Raw genomic sequence first — 7,755 nt, 5'->3', positions numbered from 1 at the left:
AAGCACGAATTAAAAAAGAGAAACGGTTATTTTTTTTTTTTTTTTTTTTTTTTTTCGCCCAGAGAAAACTGGTGTTAGTTTATTTTGCAGCAAATCATCAGTTCATGTTGGGCTGCAGAGATTTGAGTTTTCCATCGCTCATTGACTCAGGTGAATATCACGCTGCCAGTGATGTCTTCTGCTCGTTTGACAGTAGGCATGGGCCGGTATCATAATCTGTAAAAAATGTTATGGTTTCATCTTATCATCAAACACAAACTCACCATCTTTATTCACAATGTGCAAAACAGGACAGTATCAGGTCTCCATACAGCTGCTATATCAATGCATTAATTACAACAGTTATAGTAAGATAACATTTTCACTGACTGCTGATTTGGAGTTAGAAAAATATAGAATGAACACCAATTTTGATCAGTATTCCACATATTCTGTTTATTTTATGTACCTTAACAGTTATATAAGTTATATCTTTTTGTGAGCAGAAATGCCTCCAAAGAGCTAAATGAGGGGAAATTACAGCAAGCCTGTTTTTATTTTTTGTTTGTTTTTTATAAGCAAGGTGACCTGCAGTGTGCAGCAGCGAGTGGAAACAGGACAGCTCTGCACTCATCCTGCTTGTTAATAAAATGGCTTTAAGTCGTAGGAAATGTACATTTTAGCACTGCTTTTTTGAAGCTGTAACTTTCTGAAACATTGGTACCGGTCCCATGTCTGTCTCTTATTTTCTCCGTCCATTCTGAGCTTCTTCTATTTCGGGCACGCGGCGTGTTTCTTCTGGGTTTGAGTTTGATAACATAGCGGTCATGGAGCCATACCTACAGCCCTCCATAGGGAGCGAAACCGACAGTCAGACACAGTACAGATTATGTGTACAGATTATATTTACATGCAGTATTCCTCTGCTGAGTCTTTTCTTGATGCTGGTGTTCACTCAGGGCCGCTCTTCTGCAGAAGGTTTTTGCCCCTTTTTCTGAACAAATCAAGACCTTCATCCTTTTCTACAGACATCTGCATTATGGGGCTAATTTCTTTGTTTTAAGCTTTTTACCTTTATTTATAACAGATCAACTAAAGCCATATCAAGGAGGCGAGCGAGTCATCCGTAAGGTGCATCAAAGAGATTTGTCTGATTCACAGATTGAGAGTAAAACTCCAGACAGACGTATCTGACCTCCATCAGCCTTAAGGTCAAAGTGTCCTTACCTGTGGTCCCTGCAGCCTCACGTCTCTTTGCTTTTATTTGTTCCTCTTCACTCCTCAGGCAGATCTTGTTTTGTTTTGGGGGCTTTATTTCTGCAGAACATTGACGTTTACAGAAGCAAAAAAAAGCACCATCTGTGTTTGTTTGAATGTTCATGTTGATAGTGTAAAGCCTTTTAGTGGAGATTATGAATCTCTAACGAGATTCAGCTTTTCGACAGGGTGATTAGCCTGTGAAAATGTAAAAAGAAATGAAAACAAAAGCAGAGAATGCAGTGATAAAGACTGCAACTATGCATCATGTGTAATATACAGATCAAATTTGAAAGGAGTTGGATTACACAAGGGGAGCCTGTTGAGTCTTCCCTGACCGATTAGCTCACTGATCAAACCCCACATTTTGTTATTTATTGTCATGAGAACATTGCAGTCAGCGGATGTTCAGCAAAGAACCTTTAAGAAATACTTTTAAACATGCTGTTTGCAGTGGTTCGACCAGAGACTTGGTGAGACGCTGTGCCTTTAAGCTCATTTGCAAGCCTACATTAAAAACTGTGCACATGGGAACTTTAAGTGATTACTTGTGAACTAAAATTGTTTACTGTGTCTTCAGATTATTCATCGCTCATCTGAATGCAGTAGCACAAAATCTCCTGTTTGCAACAAGTGTCTCCTTCAAACTCTGCTGCGTGTGTGCGTGTGTGTGTGTGTGTGTATGTGTGTGTGTGAGATCTTCAGTTGTTTTAACCTTATTCTGACAGAAAGGCAGGTTTCCAGGTTCATTTGTCCTTTTCTTGTACAGTATGTCACTGCAGAAGGGATCTGCATATTAGTTCCTCCTGTTTCTGTGATGTTTTGTTTAAGAAATATTTTATGCGTTATATGAGAAGTGTTCAAGTTCACCAGGGTTGACATGCACAACTCGTTGTAAAATCCCTTTGCATCACAATAAATACAAGTAAAAATCAACTTCTGGCTTTTATTTTCAATAAATAGCATTTGTTTTTAAATGAATATTGTTTAGTGCATTAGAATCCTAAAAAAAAATATAAAAAAAAACAGCAACACACACCTTCATTCAAAAACAAAAGGCAACAGGCCTTAAAACTTCATCAGAGAGTCGACTTGCTAGATCTTTCTTCTAGCACAAGCTCCAGAAAACACTTGGCAAACTCAAAAGCTTTGGGGCTGTCTTCAAATACAGGGAGGCTGCAGCTCTGAGGGGTCGTGGAGTTACTCAGTAGCTCCTCCACGTTTTTAATGAACTGGGCGGCGGTCATCAGCATTTCCCTCTCCTCGGGGATCCACTTGGAGAGCTCCTGCACGTAGCAGAGGACGGTGGAGAGGCGGTGGGCCGAAAGCGGCTGCTGCTTCAGCCCTACGTGCTCCGTGACGTTCAGGGACGAGCAGTTAACGTCGTGAAGCGATTTATCCTGCGGGACACGGAGAGTCAAGAGAGCATTTAGATATTACAGCCTGTGTGTTTCAGAGCCAAAGTCAATCATGCCACACTGCACTGTTGCAATAATTCAAGCAAAAAAAGAGCCGCAACTGAGTACCAAAGTCATTTATAGTTCATGGACATTACATTATCTGCTCATATATTTTTTCGCCGGTTTGATGTAATATTTTGATAGTTTTTCATCAGATGTAAAATGTCATAATCTAGATTAGCAGAAATAATGTCAGAATTGAATCTTCAGTTTCACTTTACGAATTACTTAAAGAAATTAAGCTTTTTAATTATTATTTTTCTTAATTTATTGAGATTCACCTAAATAATCTGAAGTAATTTTTACTATCTTGAGTCATATGACTGAAAAAAACATCGCTGTTTCTTCTCTGTATTTCTGCCGATTATCAGAAAAAATAAAATATATAGGAATATATTGCAATTATTTTTATTTTAATGATTTAAATTCATTATTTTTAATTGTTTTGTCTTTTTAAAATTAACAGCACACACAGCATATACATGTACATAAAAAAAAGACCAATGTATTTGAAAATGTGTCCCTTGAAAAATGTGCCTCCAATTCCCGCGAACGCACCATAAAATGGTCAAATGATCATTTTTGATCAATAGTCAGAGACTGTACACCAGACGTACAAATCTCCATATGAATCTGGAGGCTGCATTAATAATAGCGGCTGTAACATCCTCACCAGGTGGTCCCGAGCGATTCGGATCTTGTTCAGCGCCAAGCTGATGGTTTCGTCTCTGCTTCCAGCAGGTCTGCACGGTGCTTGCGTAAAGAGCACGCACAGCGGGATAAGGACTGAAAGCAACAAAAACAGCACACATTAAGGAGGCATTAATGAACCTGAACATGCAGAGGGGGGTAGAGAGAGAGAGAGAGAGAGAGAGAGCTGCAGCCGGAACGGCAAACATGAGGAGTTTCACAACTTTACCCGCGTCTGATTGACGACTGTGAAGCTGCTTGGTTTAGATCAAATAACATAAACATTCAGACTTACCGGCTCGGAAATCCATGGGAAGAGGAGGTTTTGGTCTCAACAGCAGGCTTGGATGAGATGAAGCTCTTTCTCTCGTCCATCTTACGGAGATCACTTTTATTAGGACTTTCAAGATAAAAATCAACAACTTAATACTTTCCTCTGCGTATGACTACTCTCTGGACTTTTGGAAAGCCTACACTTCCAGAATAAGTAATAATCTGATTAAATCTGTTTAAAGAAAAAAATAATAGCTATATTTGTCCCTGATTGCACGTGGCTGAAGATGTTTAGGCTAAAAATGCACTAGAATTATTTTTTATGTGAGAATATTTTATTAAAAAGTAAAATCTACTGAATATGGTCATATTCTGATGATCTCAACCACAGAGTCCTTGGGAAAGTGGACACTCCAAATCCGACTGTCATTAAGATGGATTTTATGTGCGTTAATTTGAAGAATAAAGTGGACACAACATACTGTGTGTGTGTGTGTGTGTGTGTGTGTGTGTGTGTGTGTGTGTTTGGGTCATGGATGTGTCCAGGCTGTCAGCTCCACTTTCATGTCAAACTCGGCCTGTTTTCACTCGGATCTGCGAACTGCACGGCGCATGGACTTACATCATCGGCGTCTCGACATCTGGACAAGTAACTTGTAGTAAAAGGATGAAAATGTGTTTGAACTCTGCAGGAAATAGAGCCGACATGATACAAGCTGATGAATCTCTGACAAGAAATCCTGCAGGAAAATGTCCTCCATTCACCATAAACGAACTCTTTCCCTCTGAGACGATCCCTAACAGCCTCAAAGTACAACTTGGAGCTGAATTCTCGGTTTGAACACGCCTTACATTATTCTGCAGCCGTGAAATCAAAGAATAAACAAGCTCAACCTAATTGAATAAATACATAAATAAAATATCATATCGTTTGCGTAGGTGATTTTATTTTTGTCCATTTTGATCAAATCATTCACACCATTCACTATAAATAAAATTACTAATATCCAAGAATGGAAAAAAAAATGCAAACTTAAATAAATAACAAATAAATAAATTAATTAATAAATAAATTAATAAATTAATAAATTAATAAATACATAAAAGCAGATCAAAATGCCTTTATGTTTTCATAAAGGCATCTAACGAGCAGGTGGTCTGCTCGTTTGATTTATGTAACTTTCAGTCCACATTACAGCAGTGTGTAAGACGCCGAGGGCGTGTTCCCTCATCTCGTAACCCGTTTGGTTATTTGCCAAATTGTTGGGACACACTTTCAGCTCGCCTTCTTCCCAGCAGTCCTTCATCTCTGCGGCCAGAAGTTCAAAGGGGACTTTGAACGTTCTGGTGTAGCTGATGATGTTGGTCTTCACATCTTCATGCGTAGTGAGGTTACCGATGACTTTTGGCAGGTAGCTTGTCAGACACGCACTGATTTCAGACATGGAGTTCAATGTCTGAAATCGGTCAATGTCTGCATTGGTCATGTTAATCGTTATTCCACCCAGGGGCTTCAGACTCCTGGTCTTCGTCTCGATTGTGGTATTGTAAAAGAGGCGTTCAATCTGTGGAAGAAGAAAGATCAGCTGTGAGGACTCAAATCTGGAGATGTCAGTGTTTACATAAACCAAATAAAGAAAAAAGTAACCTATTTTCTCATTGTCTGAGATGAAATCAGAGTAATCTTCCTTTCTAGGTGGTTGGGGTTATGTCTTTTTACTAAGTACCAGAACAAAAATGTGAGATTTTGTCTAAAATCAGAAGTTCACATGGAGTAACTTGAATCTAACCGATTTGAAAAAGCCTAAAAGTTGATGTGATCGAAAGAAATAATCAACTTTTGAAAAATTACACAGGTGTGACAGGCAAATTATAAGAAATCCACCAACATATCAGGAAGATCAAATGGCGTTATTTGGATGAAGAAGGGGAAAACCTGCCAGCCTGAACACCATCCCATGTGGTGCATAAGTACGGGGGTGGCAGCATCATGCTGTGAGAAACTGGTGACTTGACACAGATGTTGTCAAGTCGAGGAAAGAACGTCATGTGGAAACACCGAAGCAACAGTTCAAGACATTCAACAGAAGGTTTACGCCTGGACACAAATGGGTGTCCCAAATGGACAGTGACTCTAAGGAAACCACCAGATTAGTAGACAAAGAGCAACAAAGTCAGCGTTTGCAATGAATATCATGAAACCCTTATCTCAGTCCTAGTGGAAATCTGTGGACAGACCTGAAAAGATCTGACCGGGTGAGGTAGCCAACACACCCGACTCAGCTGCACCTGGCCTGTCAGATGGGCAAACTAATGGGAAAAGCTTGCAGAAGGACATCCACACAAAACGCTACACCCAAGTCACACACTTTAAAAGGCAGTTGAACTAAACACTGTATGTAAACTTTTAAGATTCAAGAAAGTATCTAATTTTTTCTGGTATTTAGCAGATCAAATAACTTCCCAACTGACCCAGATAGGATCAGTCATCTAGCTGAAGTCTGACTTCAGCTAGATGACTGACTGAATTATACCAGTAAGAAAATGTGTTACATGTCTTTGTAAATATCAGTCTTCAACTGTATTTCCAAATTACAATAATACATTTTTTTTACAATCGTTGTAAAGTGGCAAGTCTATTTTACATTAAACTTTCACTTCCATTCACACATCACACAATCTTTCCACAAGTTTACTTACAAATAGATTTTCTGCATACTTGAGGTCTTTCAACAGACGTATAAAAGACGAGTTATTCTTTTCAGCCGGTACACCCAGTTTCTCCTCACAACTCGTTGGTCTGACTGGATTGGAGGCCGTCGAGGAGATGTGCATGACAGTGACGAGGAGAAGCAGGAGATCTGCAAACGGTCAGACATAAAAGAATACGATGATGTCGTCTGCATAGAGTCAACCAAAGTACCGCTGAAGTCAAACTGGGATCAGCATAAACACAAACAGATGAATGATACTCAGAAAGAAAAATGGGTCTTGAAGAAAGTGAAAATTTTGTAAAAAAAAAAAAAAAAAGAAAGAAAAAGAAAAAAAGTAACATTTAAGAGTTTTTAGACACAAACTGAGTACAGTTTCATCAAAATCACCAATCAAGCGTTAAGATTTACTCCTCAATGACTTGAGAAGAGCTTACCGTTAGCCAGAATCATGGTGCCAAGTATTCTGTTCGCTGTTCAGTCAATGCTTTCTAGACTGGCACCTGCTGCTTTTATAATGGGTTGCAACGTGGGACTTTTTTTTTTTTTTTCATGCCATCAGCTGGTTGATGACGCCACCTTGGCAAAGTATCTCTTTGTAAAATCTTTCTTTTTTGCAGTTGTAGGGCACCGCTCACCATAGTGGTTTTACTGTGTGTGGAGGCAGAGCAAAGTACCACAGAGCGTTATCTCTCAAAGCTGGCACTGAAACTGCCTGGTAATGCTTTGCTCCACTGTGAAGCAGAATCTCAAACACATTCTGGTAGGTTGTTTAGGACATTGGTAGGATACGCTTAAATTATGTTTAAAAAAATCTGTCATTTAATATGGTCATGTTTTTCTTCTTGCCTTGTAGTTGTCTATTTGAACACCAAATCTTCCCATTTTGTGTTCGTTTACAGTGATTCCTGTTTCCACGAACCCATGACGACATTAAAGATATTCAGATTTGGACTGCCAAGGTGTATGTTAAAGTAATCTGAGAATTTCCCAGTTACACATATTTCTCTGTAAGCGTATCTACCTTTATCTCCGCCCTTCCACTTGGATAACACGCTGCAGGATGAGATACAGAGTTACTGCTCATCTGCATTTGCAATTTGAGTAACTTTTTCACAGTCTCACAACATTGACTGTATTTTTTTTTTGTACTATATCAACTAGATTAAATACTACACTGAACCACAGGCGAATGGAAAATATTAATCAAATAGCGTGGGCCTAAACTGAAATAACTTAAATTCCAATTAGCTCAATGCTAAGTATCCATTTGCAGCATGATGCCTTGCAAAGATATGTTTTATATAAAAGAGCAACACAAAAAGAACTGTAAAGAGGAAAGGAAAGGGCTTCTGGTTTTTAAATATTTTCACAAAAAACATTTG

Source organism: Poecilia latipinna, unplaced genomic scaffold (assembly GCF_001443285.1).
Source record: "Poecilia latipinna isolate Pla-1442-1.1 unplaced genomic scaffold, P_latipinna-1.0 Scaffold460, whole genome shotgun sequence".
Classification (NCBI taxonomy): Eukaryota; Metazoa; Chordata; class Actinopteri; order Cyprinodontiformes; family Poeciliidae; genus Poecilia; species Poecilia latipinna.
Note: the sequence above shows the minus strand (reverse complement) of the source record.